The sequence below is a fragment of the Jaculus jaculus genome, chromosome 5 (genome assembly GCF_020740685.1).
Source record: "Jaculus jaculus isolate mJacJac1 chromosome 5, mJacJac1.mat.Y.cur, whole genome shotgun sequence".
Classification (NCBI taxonomy): Eukaryota; Metazoa; Chordata; class Mammalia; order Rodentia; family Dipodidae; genus Jaculus; species Jaculus jaculus.
In genome coordinates, this window is record NC_059106.1 from 83417379 (window position 1) to 83433453 (window position 16075).

At 44.0% G+C, this 16075-nt stretch overlaps 1 protein-coding gene across 1 annotated transcript in view; it reads right to left on the bottom strand.

The window, feature by feature from the left end:
• The window catches only part of Tesk2 (testis associated actin remodelling kinase 2), a 98304-nt gene extending 87889 nt beyond the window's left edge, over nucleotides 1–10415 (bottom strand). Inside the window, exon 1 of the mRNA XM_045149431.1 lies at nucleotides 10296–10415. The gene's annotated coding sequence lies outside the window, so the exon portion shown is untranslated. The remainder of the gene's footprint in view (nucleotides 1–10295) is intronic.
• Between the last annotated feature and the right edge of the window lie 5660 nt (nucleotides 10416–16075).

Here is a 16075-nt window from a genome sequence, read left to right on the forward strand (position 1 = left end):
ATAATTCAAAATCCAAAAGCCATAAAAAAAGATTGAGAAGTTTACCTGCATAAAAGTCTACAACTTCTACATGGGAATAACTTAAAAAGTCAGAAGACAAGTATCAAAATGGGTCTGAGTGGGATTCAATGGGAAAATCAGTTGTTTAGCATGCATGAGTACTAGATTCAATACCCAGCATCATAAAACAAAATAAAAAAAAGAAAAAAGAAAAAGCTGGATGTGGTGGTGCACACCTTTAATCCCAGTACTCAGGAGGCAGAGGTAGGAGGATCACCGTGAGTTCGAGGCCACCCTGAGAATACACAGTGAATTCCAGGTCAGCCTGGGTTAGAGTGAGACCCACATAAAAGCCAGATCCACAAGTGTCTGGAGTTTATTTACAATGGCAAGAAGCCCTGATGCACCCATTCATGTTCACTCTCACTCTCACAGTAAATAAATTTAAAAATCCTATTAAAAAAAAAAACTTTTTATAGAACAGAAAGAGTGATTCAAACATGCAATAAAAACACACTTAGCTGGTCATGGTGGCTCACACCTTTAATCCTAGCACTCAGGAAGGCAGAGGTAGGAGGATCACAATGACTCAGAGGCCACCCTGAGAGACTACACAGGTAATTTCAGGTCAGCCTGGACTAGGATAAGAAGAGAGAAAGAAAAGAAGCCACTTAACCTCAGCATTAATTTGAAAAATAGGTAAAACTCCTGTGATATATCAATTCTCACTATCATATTGGCAAAAATCCAAGACTGACAACAGCAAGGCTTATTAACAATACTGATACTAGAGTTGGAATACTTCACCTGAATATCTACAACTTATTACCAATTGATTTGGGAAAGACATTAAATCATTCCTTAATGTATTCATCTGAAAAACATACCATAAGAAACTACCTCGAGAAGTTTACTAAAATTAAATGAGACAATGTATAGGAAGCATTCAGAATAACACTCCTAGTACATAATATAAGTTTGATACAGCCAATGCTAATGAGGAAATAGGGAATGTATATGGGAACAACTCCTAAGAAAGGCAAATTTTGCAACTCATAGGGATAAATGTAACTTAGAAATCCTGCTATTGAGCTGGGCGTGGTGGTGTACACCTTTAATCCCAGCACTTGGGAAGCAGAGCTAGGAGAATCACCTTGAGTTGGAGGCTACCCTGAGACTACACAGTGATTTCAAATCAGCCAGGGCTAGAGCAATACTCTACATCAAACCCCCCTCAAAGAAAAGGGGGAAAGTTGGGGAGGGAGTTATCATGGGTTTTGGGGTTTGTTTTTTTGGGGGGGATCTTTCAAGGTAGGGTCTCACTCTAGCACAGGCTGACCTGGAATTCACTATGGAGTCTCAGGGTGGCCTCGAACTCATAGTGATCCTCCTACTTCTGCCTCCCAAGTGCTGGGATTAAAGGCGTGCACCACCACACCTGGCTGTGTATCATGGTTTTTTGTTTGTAAGTATGGAAGTTGTCAATAAAAAAAATTATACATTGAGGACTAGGGAAATGTCTTTGTGGTTACAGAATTTGCCTGTGAAGCCTAAGGACGGAGGTTCAATACTCCAGAACCCACATAAGCCAAATGCACAAGGAGGTGCATGTGTCTGGAGTTCGTATGCAGTGGCTGAAAGGTCCTGGCGTGCCCATTCTCTCTAACTATCTCTTTCTCTCTCATAAATAAATAAATTAAATATATTTTTAATTACACATTTAAAAAGCCCCCCCCCAAAAAAATCATGCCAGGCATCATGGTGGTGCTCACCTTTAATCCCAGTACTCAGGAGGCAGAGGTAGATAGATCGCTGTGAGTTGAGACCACCTTGAGACTACATAGTGAATTCCAGGTCAGCCTGGACCAGAGTGAAACCCTACTTCGAAAAAAAAAAAAGGCTGAAGAGATGGTCAGTGGTTAAAGGTGCTTGCTTGCAAAGCCCAGTGGACCAGGTTTGAATCCCCAGTACCCATGTAAAGTCAGATGCACAAAATGGTGCATACATCTGCAGTTCATTTGTAGGTACAGGAGGCCCTGGCATGCTCATTCACTTTTTTTTCTCTCTCTCTCCTTGCAAATATATATATTGGGTAGCTCGAACTCATGGTGATCCTCCTACCTGTGCCTCCTGAATACTGGGATTACAGGCATGTGCCACCATGCCCAGCTTAAAATAAATAAATAAGTAGGTAGGTAGGTAGGTAGGTAGGTAGATAAATAGATAGATAGATAGATAGATAGATAGATAGATAGATAGATAGATAGAAAGAAAGAAAGAAAGAAAGAAAGAAAGAAAGAAAGAAAAAGAGAGAGAGAGAGAGAGCACAAGCATGATCTGGTGAGATGGCTTAGCACTTAAGGCATTTGCCTGCAAAGCCTAAGGACCCACATTCAACTCTCCAGATCCCACTTAAGCCACAAAGGTGAGGCAAGCACAAGATCGCACATGCCCACTACATGGCACAAGTGCCTGGAGTTCAATTTCAGTGACTGAGGCCCTGGTGTGCCAATTCTCTCTCCCTCCCTCCCTCTCTCTCTCCCCATGTCTCCCTGTAAAAAAATAAAAAAGCACTTGCCTAGCATACATGAAGGTCTGGGTTCATCTCTGATGCTGACAAAAAAGTAAAAAGTATGACTGGGAGGGCATACAGCTAGGTAGATAAAGGACTAGTATAGGATTGAGATATTGTTTATAAAAGTTTAAAAAGGTGCAAAGGTTTATATTATTTAGAAAAAATCTGAGCTGTAGAGAGCTCATGGTTAAAGCTCTTGTCTGCAAAAACGTAGTGACCTGAGTTCAATTTGCAGCAGCTAGAGGCCCTGGTGCATCCATTTGCTCTCTCTCTCTTTCCTTGCAAATAAATATTTTTTTAAAAAAGAAAACAGGGCTAGAGATATGGCTTGGTGGTTAAGGTGCTTGCCTTCAAAGCCAAAGGAGTGCAATGTTAGCCTAGGATGGAAGTGTTCCCTGGCTACTTTGCCCAGCTGGAGGGGCAGAATTGGAAAATCTGGAGACTGGCAGTCTGTGGTTATATTGAACTTGAACTGCAGAAGTTTGATGGTGGTTGAGTTTGCATTGTTTTAGTTTCTCCTTGCTATGCATTATACCAGTTAAAAATGTTTACTCTGCGCCTTTATATGTTGGAAGTATTGAACTTGTTTGATTTTATAGGACTTACTATCTTAAATTAGTCAATACTGTGAGGACCTTTGAAATTGAACTGAGTACAATTTACCATGTGTGATGGTTATGAATCTATTGAGGGCCAGGGGCAGAATGTGGTAGTTTGAATAGATGGCCCCCAATATATTCAGTGTTTTGTTAGTTTGTAGTTTGCATCTGCAGCCACCTGGCTGAGGCAGTGTCACTGGGTGGATCTTAAGGTGTGGTAGTGGGTTTGAGATGTCAACCTAACCATATGCAATGAAGTGTGCTATACTTTAAAGCTTGTGCTTCACTCTCTGCTTGATCTTGTGAAGGCAGGCCAGCTTCTTCTGCCATTATGGAACTTCCCCTGGATCTGTAAGCTTCAATAAATCCCTTCCTCCATAACTGTACCTGGTATGGAAGTTCATCTCAGTGAACCTGAAGCTGTCTGCTACAGTGGTTAAGGTGCTTGCCTTCAAAGCCAAAGGACCCAGGTTCAATTCCCCAGGACCCACATAAGCCAGATGCACAAAGTGGTACATGCATCTTGAATTTGTTTACAGTGGCTGGAGGCTCTGGCGTGCTCATTCTCTCCCTCTGTTTCCATCCCTCTCTCTCTCTCACTCACACACACAAATTTAAAAAAATTTAATTTAATTTAGAAAAAAGAAACCAGGGATGGAGAGATGGCTTAGCAGTTAAGGCACTTGCTTGTAAATTCTAAGGACCCAGGTTCGATTCCCCATGTAAGCCAGATATACATGGGTTGCAAGTGTCTGGAGTTCATTTGTAGTGGCTAGAGGCCCTGGCACACACATTAAAGGGGAAAAAAAAGAAGAAAACATATACATATATATATATTGTTTGTTTGTTTGTTTCAATGCAGGGTCTCACTCTAGCCCAGGCTAACCTGGGACTCATTTTGTAGTCTCAGACTGGTCTTAAACTCAAAGTGATCCTCCTACCTCTGCCTCCCTAAGTGAGTGCTGGGATTAAAAGCACACACTATTACGCCTGACTCTATGGATATATATATATATATATATATATATATTTATAGACTCTCATATACCCCAGGCCTGGAATTCTATGTAGCCAAGGATGTCCTTGATCTCCTGATCCTCTTGCTTTGAATTCCTTGAGTACTTAAAGGTTTTTTGTTTTGTTTTTTCTTCACCCTTTCTCCTCCCCGCACTCCCACCCACCCCTCCCATAGGGTCTTACTCTAGCCCAGGCTGACCTTGAATTCCCTAAGTAGTCTCAGGGTGGCCTCTAAGTCACAGGGAGCCTTCCACCTCTGTCTCCCAAGTGCTAGGATTAAAGGCATGCACCACCAAGCCCAATTTTTTTTTTTTTTTTTAAGTAGGATCTTACTCTAGCCCAGGCTGTCCTGGAATTTGCTATGTAGTCTCAAGGTAGCCTCAAACTCATGGGAATCCTCTTAACCTCACCTCCCTAGTGCTAGAATTAAAGGCATGCACCACCACACCTGACCTTTTTTTTTTTTTGACCTGGAATACACTATATAGTCTCAGAGTGGTCTTGAACTCATGTAGATTCTCTTCCTACTACCTCTGCCTCCCAAGTGCTGAGATTAAAGACATGTGCCACTGTGCTTGGCTTATTTTTTTCTTTTATCACACTCTCTTTCTGAAATGTTCAGGAATAGAAGGCTCACAGATCATCACAAGCAGGCCTTTTTTCTCTTTAACAACCACCCCTCTGAGTGCTCAGCAAAATAACACTAATGAGACCAGACTGAAGTCATCCCCATTTGATGACTTGGAAAATAGCATAATACCCATTGTTAGTCCAAAACTTTAACCATCACCCACACAGTACAATGTAATAATTGGGCTTCATCTACCAGAAAGAAAGAGAATTCCCATAAGAACCCTTATCATAGATTTCAAGTTCCATTATAATGTTCATTTTGCAGAATGAAATAAAGTGTAAGATACTACCACCACCACTGTTTTGTTGTTTTTTGTTTTTTGTTTTTTGCAAGCTAAGGTCTCTCACTCTAACCCAGGCTGACCTCAAACCCACAGAAATTCTACTACCTCTGCCTCCCAAGTGCTGGGATAAAGATGTGTGCCACCACACCTAGCAGGTACTACTTTTTTTTTGTAATTTATTTATTTGAGAGTGACAGAGAAAGAGGCAGATAGACAGAGAATGGGCACTCCAGGGCCTCCAGCCACTGCAAATGAACTCTGGATCCATGAACCACCTTGTGCACCTGGCTTACATGGGTCCTGGGGAATCGAGCCTCAAACTGGGGTCCTTAGGCTTCACAGGCAAGTGCCTAACCACTAAGCCATCTCTCCAGCCCCAGGTATTGCTTTTTAACAAGTGCCAAGCAAACTCCCATGCAAACCCAAGTCCCTCCTTTGCACCTATGGGCCCTAATATCTCATACTGGGTATGAGATATCCATACTCATACTGGGTAACTATGACATCCATACGGATTACTATTCACTAGTCCTTAGCTTCTCACTACTTCAATTACTTACAATTCTATTTCCCATCAACATCACTGAAACATACCATTTTTGTCTTTGCCTTAAACTATTGTTCTCTGAGCTTTGCAACTGTGTATTTCTTTGAGTGTTTAAGTATGTATACATGTTCATATATGTGCAGGCATGTGTGTGTGTGTGTATATGGAGGCCAGAGGGTGACATCAGATGTCTTCCTCAATTTAATTCCATCATATTTACGACACAGGGTTTTTATTTGAACCCAGGGCCCCCCCCCCCACAACTCACCAGTCTAGTTACAGTTTACCCTAAACACTAGAATTCTAGACAGGTCATGTCCTCCCAGCATTTATGCAGATGCTAGGGGCTCGAACTCAGTTAAGGCACTTGCCTCCAAAGCCTAAAAACCAGAGTCCAACTCCCCAATACCCACATAAAGTCAGATGCACAGTGGCACATGCATCTGGAGTTCGTTTGCAGGGACTGGAAGCCCTGGCATGCCCATTCTCTTTCTCTCTGTCTCCCCCCCCCCCGTTCCCCCCACTGATTATAAATAAATAATAATTTAAAAAATTAGACCCTCAGAGCCAATCATATCTCCCACACAATCATTAGCACTGTAAAATGTTTTGCAAATTCCAATCTGAATCAACCCAAACATCTTTTTTGCCCTCCACTTAGGCTGTTGGGAAAAACATAAAATGGGAGACTAGAGAGATGGCTTAGTGGTTAAAACACCTGCCTGGAAAGCCAAGGGCCGAGGTGTGATTCCCCAGGACCCACATAAACCGGATGCACAAGGTGTCACATGCATCTGAGTTTGTTTGCAGTGGCTAGAGGCCCTATTGTGAACATTTAAAAACGAAAAAAGAAAACATAAAACACAGCTGGGCATGGAGCACGCTTTTATTCCCAGCACCCAGGAGGCAGAGGTAAGAGGATCACCAGAAGTTCAAGACCACTCTGAGACTACATAGTGAATTCCAGGTCAGCCTGGGCTAGAGAGAGACCCTACCTCAAAAAAAACAAAAAATTTTAAAAAAATGTTAAACCCATGTTATTGGGATCCCTTGCAAGTAAACTATTACTAACTCACTGGACCCCAACAGCAATAACTTTTTTAAAAAATCCTTAATCAATTTCTCTTTCATTTTCCACTGATCGTTCCCATGGCAATAATATTCAAGTCAGAAATTCACCATAGTTCCAATTCCCAGAAAAATCTTAAGTATTTACATTTTTTTAAACTATTTACATTTTATTCTCTTTTTTTTTTTTTTTTTTTTTTTGGTTTTTTGAGGTAGGGTCTCACTCTGGTCCAGGCTGACCTGGAATTAACTCTGTCATCTCAGGGTGGCCTTGAACTCATGGCGATCCTCCTACCTCCTACCTCTGCCTGTGCTGGGATTAAAGGCGTGCGCCACCACGCCCGGCTAAACTATTTACATTTTAAAAAAGAGCTAAACTGGGCGTGGTGGCGTCTTTACTCCCAACACTTGGGAGGCAGAAGTAGGAGGATCACTGTGAGTTTGAGACCAGTTTGAGATTGCATAGTGAATTCCAGGTCAGCCTAGAGCAGGAGATCCTACCATGAAAAGCCAAACAAACAAACAAAAAAAAAAAAAAAAAAAAAGAAGGGCTGGAGAGATGGCTTAGCAGTTAAGGCTTGCCTACAAAGCCTAACCAACTCTGGTTCAATTCTCCAAAACCCATGTAAAGGCTGACATGCCGTGGCTGGAGGCCCTAGCAAGCGCACCCATACTCTCTGCCTACCTCTTCTCTCTCTGCTTACAAATAAATAAAAATATTTTAAAGGGCTAGAGAGATAGTTCAGCAGTTAAAGCACTTCCCTACAAAGCCTAAGGACCCAGGTTCAATTCTCCAGGACCCACATAAACCAGACACACAAGGTGCACACATCTAGAGTTCCTTTGCAGTGGCTGGAGGCACTGGCACAGACATTCTCCCCCTCTCTCTGTTTTTTCCCCCTCCTCTCAAATAAAAAAATAAATAGACAAAATATTTTTTTAAAAAGACCAGCCAGGTGTGGTGGTACATACTTGTAACTCCATACTTGGGAGGCCACGGCAGAATGATCAGAGTTCACAGACAGCCTGTGTGTGCTACATGAGGCAGGCATGCGTGTACACACACACACACACACACACACAGAGCTGGAGAAATGGCTTAGCTGTAAAGGTGCTTGCCAGCAAAGCCAAAGGACTCAGGTTCAATTCCCCAGAACCCAGCTAAAGCCAGATATACAAGTGGCACATGCATGCGTCTGGAGTTCATTTGCAATGGGTAGAGGCACATTCTATCTGCCTCTGTCGCTCACAAATAATTAAAAATAAAATAAAATTTTTTTTAAAAAAAGAGAAAGGAGCCGGGTGTGGTGGCACACGCCTTTAATCCCAGCACTCAGGAGGCAGAGGTAGGAGAACTGCCTTGAGTTCAAGGCCACCCTGAGACTATATAGTGAATTCCAGGTCAGCCTGGGCTAGAGTGAGACCCTACCTCAAAAAAAAAAAAAAAAAAAAAGACAGGAAAACTTTGCTGGTGGCAAGACAAAGTAAATAAAGAAAAATTTTGTTGGAGTGGTGGTGCATGTCTTTAATCCCAGCACTTGGGAGGCAGAGGTAGGCAGCTCAGGGTGAATTCCAGGTCAACCTGGACTAGAGTGAGCCGCTACCTCCAACCCCCCTCCCAAAAAAGAAAAATTTTACATTACTGACTTCCATTTACTCCTATCTTCCTTGCCATCAGATTATCAAAACTACCTTGGGAGGTGATTAACTTCTTAATTGCAAATTTCACAGGCTTCTTTCTAATTCTAATAGACTTCTGGAGCACCTGACACTGATAGTGACTCCCATCCCCCTGGAAAATTCCTTTGGCTTTTAAAATAATGCCATTCTGGGGCTGAAGAGATGGCTTAGTGGTTAAGCACTTGCCTGTGAAGCCTAAGGATCCCGGTTCGAGGCTCGGTTCCCCAGGTCCCACGTTAGCCAGATGCACAAGGGGGCGCACGCGTCTGGAGTTCATTTGCAGAGGCTGGAAGCCCTGGCGCGCCCATTCTCTCTCTCTCCCTCTATCTGTCTTTCTCTCTATGTCTGTCGCTCTCAAATAAATAAATAAATAAAAATGAACAATAAAATAATGCCATTCTGTTCTAGTTCTTGTCCCATTCCTTTAACCTCTCTTTTTCAATGTCTGTGGTTCTTCAATGATGCTGCTTCTATTCCAAAGCTCTTTTCTCTTCTTTCAGTATTACCATTCCACACCAGGATTTCAAATATCCCCCATATATTTGACTCTCAAATTTATGTGTTCAGTTCCATTTTTTTCTCTTAACTTTTATACCGCATTTCCCAGTTGTATCTGAAAAAGAAAACCTGCAACTGAACATGTCCAAAACCAAATTTATTATCATCCTTAAAAACTACTACTTGCCGGGCGTGGTGGTGCACTCCTTTAATACTAGTACTCAGGAGGCAGAGAGAGGTAGGAGGATTACCATGAGTTTGAGGCCACCCTGAGATTATATAGTGAATTAAAGGTCAGCCTGGGCCAGAGTGAAACCCTACCTTGAAAAAAAAAAAAAAAAAAACCTACTTCTTTAAACCGGGTGTGGTGGCGCACGCCTTTAATCCCAGCACTTGGGAGGCAGAGGTAGGAGGATCGCTGTGAGTTCAAGGCCACCCTGACACTACATAATAAATGCCAGGTCAGCCTGGGCTATAGTGAGACCCTACCTCAAAAAAAACTGTTTCTTTACATTGTTTCCATTAACACCAACAACCAATAATATTTTAAGTCAGAAATCCCTTACTTTAACAAAACGCCCTCTCTATTTTGAAAACTTGGAATTGCCTGCCATTCTCTTCTCTTTTCCTACAACTATCCTAGTTCATTCTATTAGCATACTAGTTTTATGCCTACCTAGGCCTTCTGCCTCCACATTTTCACCAGAAATAATCCAATTATGTCAAGCTCCTGCTTACAAGCCCTCAATGGATTCCCATGCCCAGAGAATTAAGTCCAAATTCTTTAGCAAGTTTTTCTCCGACGAAAATCTTCAAATCAGACAATTCTGGGTTTCATTTCTGGCTAAATGAATAATCCAGAGTATTCAAAACGAAGGGCAAACGAAGAGGAAAGGGAAGAAAGAAGTTTCTTTCAAGGTGTTCTGAAGGGCTGATGGGAGTGGAAGAATCCAGATTTCTGAGCGAGGTGCAGGTACGGAAGGGTACTGAGACGACAGACGTCCACTCACTGGGGAGCTGGAGATTTATGAAACAAGTTTTCCAAAGAAACGAAGAATTCTAGAATCTCTTAAATGAGGAAGGTCCCTTTGACGGCAGTCAGATACCAGATCCCTGATACTAGGTAACTTTCTACTGTGTTTCCAGACTTTTAAGACAAGGCTGGGGGGAGAGGGGGTTGGGTTAGTGTCCCAGGACCCTGAGGCAAGTGAGAAGGGAAGTGGAAAAGGACCTGGAGGAACTGTCCCCGGCCGCTGGCTGGGAAGCCACAGGACCGTCTAGTGCTAAACGACCCAAGCGCTTGGGGACCGTGGAGATGTAGCAGCTGCGCGCGCGCGCGCGGCCGGGATGCCCCGGGTTCGCAGCCCGCGAGCTCTCCCTCTCCTTGACGTTACCTGAGGCGGGACGGAGCCGCCGGCGGGCTGTGGGCGCGGGCCGGCTGGAGGGCTAGAGACGCGGCGGCCCACCGCGAGCATAGTAGCAGTGGCCGCGTCGGGGCCGCAGCGACTCTCTAGCCTGCGGAGGTGTGGGTCCCTGGAGCAGAAGGCGGCGGCTCAGCTCGGCTGGCGGCGACGGGCGACCGGGAGGCTACTGCCATGGCCCTGCCGTCGGGGCTGCTCCCCCGCCCCCGGCCGACGGTCTGGAGGGGCCAGGAGAGCACGACCACGGACCAGACCCAGCGGGCAGCTGGAAACTCTGGGATCCCCAGCGGCCACAGCCTGAAACGCCTGGGGGGGGGGGGTCAGGGGTGGGGAGGGGCCGCCTCAGGCCACGCCCCTCTCCCCCTCCCTCAGAGCAGCCAATCAATCGCCAGGCTTTGATAAGGGAGCCAGTAGGATTGCCCAATGAGCGTCGGCAAGGCCACGTGGTGTGAGGGTGGGCACAATAGGCGTCCAGAGAAGCCAATCAACAACGTAGGGCGCCAACCTTTGGAACATGAAGGCAACCAATAGGAAGGAGGCGGAGGTAAAAACAGAGTAGGCAGTGTGCTGGAAAAGCGGAACCTAGGCGGAGAATACACCTGTGGGAGATCCTAGCACAGGGAGCCGCGCCGAGAGCGGGACGGTAAACACACCGTGGACCAATCAAAAATGCCTTAAACATAAGTATTTGGTAATTGATAATACCAATTGGAAATGGATTAAACTGGCGCGGCTTTTGAAAGCTGCAGATCTCTGACATAGCCAGAGGGGAAAATGACTCATAATTGCTAGCGACTTGATAAAGCGTTAAGTAGGCTAGGACATTGGATTCCGTGAAGATTTCGTTCAAAAGCCGCGCTGATTTGAAAAGGAGATTTTCAAAGGACTGTGGGGTAGTACGAATTCTACCCAACTGTTCCTCGAGTACTTATTTCGTCATGCGTGGATCCTTGGAGTTCACAATCATGCCTAGGCGGACTGCAACAGTAGCAGGCAGATACACTGGAATATGGACCTTACTCCCTGGGTAGAGAGAGCTGACTTCAGAAATCTTTAGACTTTGTTCCTTCTGGAAGCAGGGAATCTTGGCAGATGTATGGTACACAATTGGAATAGGACTAGAGATATTGGCTCGTGGTAGAGCACGTGCCATGTGTCAACGTGGGTTCCATCCCCAGCAGTGCAAATAACAATTGAATATAGGTGATTCTGATGGCAGTGATGTTTAAAAACGACGTATGGATGGGCTGGAGAGATGACTTAACAGTTAAGGCACTTGCCTGCAAAAGCTAAGGACCCAGATTTGATTCCCCAGTACCCACTAAGCCAGATGCACAAGGTGGCACATGTGTCTGGAGTTCGTTTGCAGTGGCTAGAGGCCCTGACCTGCCCATTCTCTATTTACCTCTCTCTCAAATAAATATTAAAAAAAAAAAAAGACATGGAGCCAGGCGTGGTGGCGCACGCCTTTAATCCCAGCACTCGGGAGACAGAGGTAGGAGGTCGCCGTGAGTTCGAGGCCACCCTGAGACTACATAGTGAATTCCAGGTCAGCCTGGGCTAGAGTGAGACCCTACCTCGGGAAAAAAAAAAAGACATGGGAAGGCTGGAGAGATGGTTTAGTGGCTAAGGTGCATGCCAGCAAAGCCATGACTCCTCAGTACCCACATAAAGCTAGCTGCACAAAGTGGTGCATGTGTCTGAAGTTTGCCGTGGCTTAGAGGCCCTGGTTTGCCAGTTCTCCCTCCACCCCCCCCCCACACACCTCAAACACTTGCTTGCAAAGCATGACAGCCAGGGTACAATTCCCCAGTACCCACATAACGACAGATACACAAAGTGACGCATGTGTCTGGAGTTCATGTGCAATAGCAGGAGGGTCTAGCATGCCCATATTCTTTTCTGTCAGCCTCTTTCTCTCTCAAATAAATAAATAAAATATTTTAAGCTGGACACATGCCTTTGGGAGACAGAGGTAGGAGGATCACCTGTGAGTTTGAGGCCACCCTGAGACTACGTAGTGAATTCCAGATCAGCCTGGGCTACAGTGAGACCCTACCTCAAAAAACAAAATAAATAAATAATAAATATTTTTAAAAAGAAAGATTATGAAGCTAGGTGTGGTGGTTCATGCCTATAATCGTAGCACTGAGGAGGCTGAAGTAAGAGGATCACCATGAGTTAGAGGCCAGGCAGGGCTACAGAATGAGTTCCTTATCAACCTGGGCTAGAGTGAAACCCTGCTTCAAAAAAGTAAAAATGAAAGGAAGGGAGGAGGGTACTTAATAGGTTGATATTGTATATATGTAAGTACAATGATTGTGATGGGGAGGTAATATGATGGAGAATGGAATTTCAAAGGGGAAAGTGGGGGGGGTGGGGAGGGAGGGAATTACCATGGGATTTTTTTTATATATATAATCATGGAAATGCTAATAAAAATTTTAAAAATTAAAAAAAGAAGTAAAAATGGAGCTGGGCATGGTGGCATATGCCTTTAATCCCAGCACTTGGAAGGCAGAGGTAGGAGTAAAAAGTAAAAATTAAAATTAAAAAACTACACAGAAAGAAAAAAGAGAAAGTATGGAAGGAAATGAGAGGAGGAAATTGGGGACAGAAGAGGCTGAATGTGGTTTTCACTTAAATGCCAAATCTAGTTCTGGTTTTGTTCTGTTTTGTTTTTTCGAGGTAGGGTATCACTCTAGCTCAGGCTGGCCTGGAATTCATTATGTACTCTCAGGGTGGCCTCGAACTCACAGTGATCCTCCTACCTCTGCCTCTTAAGTGCTGGGATAAAAGGTGTGTGCCACCGTGGCTGGCTGAAATCTAGTTTTTTATGCTGTGAGTTGTTTTTGAACAGTAGCATAATCTAAACAAGGCACTGTTTAAGGAAGATTAGTTAGGAGCTTATAGAATCGCTAAAAAGAGAAAGAAAAGGGTATCACTTCTAGTACAGTTCTCTGGCCCAAAGTCTTTCCAGAACTATGAAGGCAACAAATCACGTGCTGCCACCTGGTGACAGTTCAAGCACCACTTCAGTCTTTAGTATTTCTTTATATTTTATTTATTAAAATATATTTTTTATATATTTATTTATTATTATCTAAGAGACAGAGGGAGAAGTACATGTATGCCAGGAACTTCTGCTACTGTAGGTGCTACTTTGTGCTCTTGGCTTTTATGTAGGTACTGGGGAATAGAACCAGGACATTACCTAATTTAACCACAGTCATATCCCCAACTCCTCTTTAATATTTCTATTTAAGGGGCTGGAGGGATGGCTCAGCAGTTAAAGGTACTTTCTTACAAAGCCTGATGGCCTTGATCTGATTTCTCAGTGCCCTTGTAAAGCCAGATGCACAAAGTAGCATATGTGTCTGGAATTCATTTGTAGTGTCAGGAGGCCCTGGTGTGCCCATTCTCTCTCTCATGTGCATTTTCTCTCTCTTTTTTTGGTTTTTCGAGGTAGGGCCTTGCTCTATCCCAGGCTGACCTAGAATTCACTATGTAGTCTCAGGGTAGCCTCCAACTCATGACAATCCACCTACCTCTGCCTCTTGAATACTGAGATTTAAGGCGTGTGTCAACACACACAGCTTCTCTCACTCAAATAAATAACAACAACAAAAAAAAAATTTCTGGGCTGGAGGGATGGCTTAGCAGTTAAGATGACTGCCTGCAAAACCTAAGGACCCAGGTTCAATTCCCCAGGACCCACGTAAGCCAAATGCACATGGGGGTGCATGCGTCTGGAGTTCATTTGCAGTGGCTAGGTGCCCTGTTGTGCCCATTCTCTCTCTCTGCCTCTCTCCCACGCTCAAAATGGATAATTTTTTTTTGAAAAAGGATTGAACATCTGCAAGTGTCTACAAGATTTCATAAGCAAGTACAGTACTATTTGCAGTCAGAGTTACACCACCATGTCAGGTGAGTCACCTGCCCTGTAAAAGATGTAAAATAAAAAGGTTCTTAGTACCTACATCAGTGGGAAAGGTGGTTTTTTGCAAAACTGGGTTTAAGTTTGGCATGCTTGCTTGGTGGCTCATGCCTGTAATCTCAGCACTTGGAAGGAACAGGTAAGAGACCACTGAGTTCAGACCAACACAGACTACAGAGTGAATTCCAGGTCAGCCTGGGCTAAAGAGCAAGACCCTATCTTGAAAAAGCCAAAAACAAAAACATGCAAATATGTATTTTAAAAAAAGCCCACTAGATTATTTAGAAAAACTGGTATAGAAATATAACGTTGGATGCTGAGAATGAAGACGTGTGAAGAGGGTGGAATGAACCTCAGGCAGCAAAAGCTGGGAGAGAAAAGGCCTCAAGCAAATCTGCTGGTGGCTAGAAGGTGAAGACAACATGTTATGCCCTGTCAATTCTCACATCACATGGTAGCACTATTCTGGAACATTACCATCATGACTGTCATTCTACTTCCTCATAACATGAGGGTTATCTACTTGATGATATACTCGCATGTTGTCAGGAAAAGCCACCACCATCTCAGCCAGAGGGTAAGATGAAGCAGAAGAAATACAGAGATCAACACTGATATCCAAAAGGTATTAATTCGTTGCAGGGGAGCAGTGTCTTTGCGAAGATTAAACTGGAGTGCCCCAAGGGATGCATACTGGATAGTAATTAATAGCTCTCTGAAGTGTAAAACTCTCCACAGCAGCATCGCTGCTCTTCAAGGGTTCTGATTTCATAACTCATGAGTTCAACAACTCATTCACTGTACTGATTGATGATTCTCCAACTCCTTGCATAGGTTATGGGCTTGCTCTTGGAAAACGGTGTGAATTCTTGGGGCTGAATTCCAAAGTTGTGTCAAGGAAAGCAAGCTTATTAGTATTTCTCAAAGTGACTGCATATGATCCTTTTTCTTTTTTTATTCACATTTGTTTGAGAAAGAGAAGAGAGAAAGGAGAAAGGAGAAAGAAACACAATGGGGGCACCAGGGCCTCCAGCCACTGCAAATGAACTCCAGATGTGTAGCAGACAGCTTCAGGTTCATTGAGATGGACTTCCAGACCAGGCACAGTTAGGGAGGAAGGGATATTTATTGAAGCCTACAGATCCAGGGGAAGTTTCATAAATGGCAGAAGAAGCTGGCCTGCCTTCACAGGACCAACCAGAGAGAAAGAAGCACAAGCCAAAAGCCAAAAGCCACAGCACACTTCAGCTAGGCTAGGCACACTTTGCATATCTTTAGATTAAAATCTGAAACCCATCACCACACCTTAAGATCCACCCAGTGACACTGCCTCCAGCCAGGTGGCTGCAAATGCAAACTACAAACAAAAAACTGAATATATTGGGGACCATCTATTCTATTCAAACCACCACAAGATGCATGTGCCACCTTGTGCATCTGGCTAAAGTGGGTCCTTGGAATCAAAACTGGGTCCTTTGACTTGGCAGGCAAATGCCTTAATCACTAAGCCATCCCTCCAGCCCATGGCACAAGCCTTTAATCCCAACATTTGGGAGGCTGAGATAGTAGGATCACCATATCAGGCCACCCTGAGACTACATAGTGAATTCCAGGTCAGTCTGGGTAGAGCAAGATCCTAAAGAAAAAAAAAAAAGAGAGATGGCTCAGTTAAGGCACTTGCCTGCAAAGCCTAACAACCCTGGCTCAAATTCTCCAGTACCCATAGAAAGCCAGATGCACAAAGTGGCACATGTGCCTATAGTTGGATTTCAGCTTCTTAGAGGCCCTGGTGCACCAACTGTTTCTGTCTTCTATG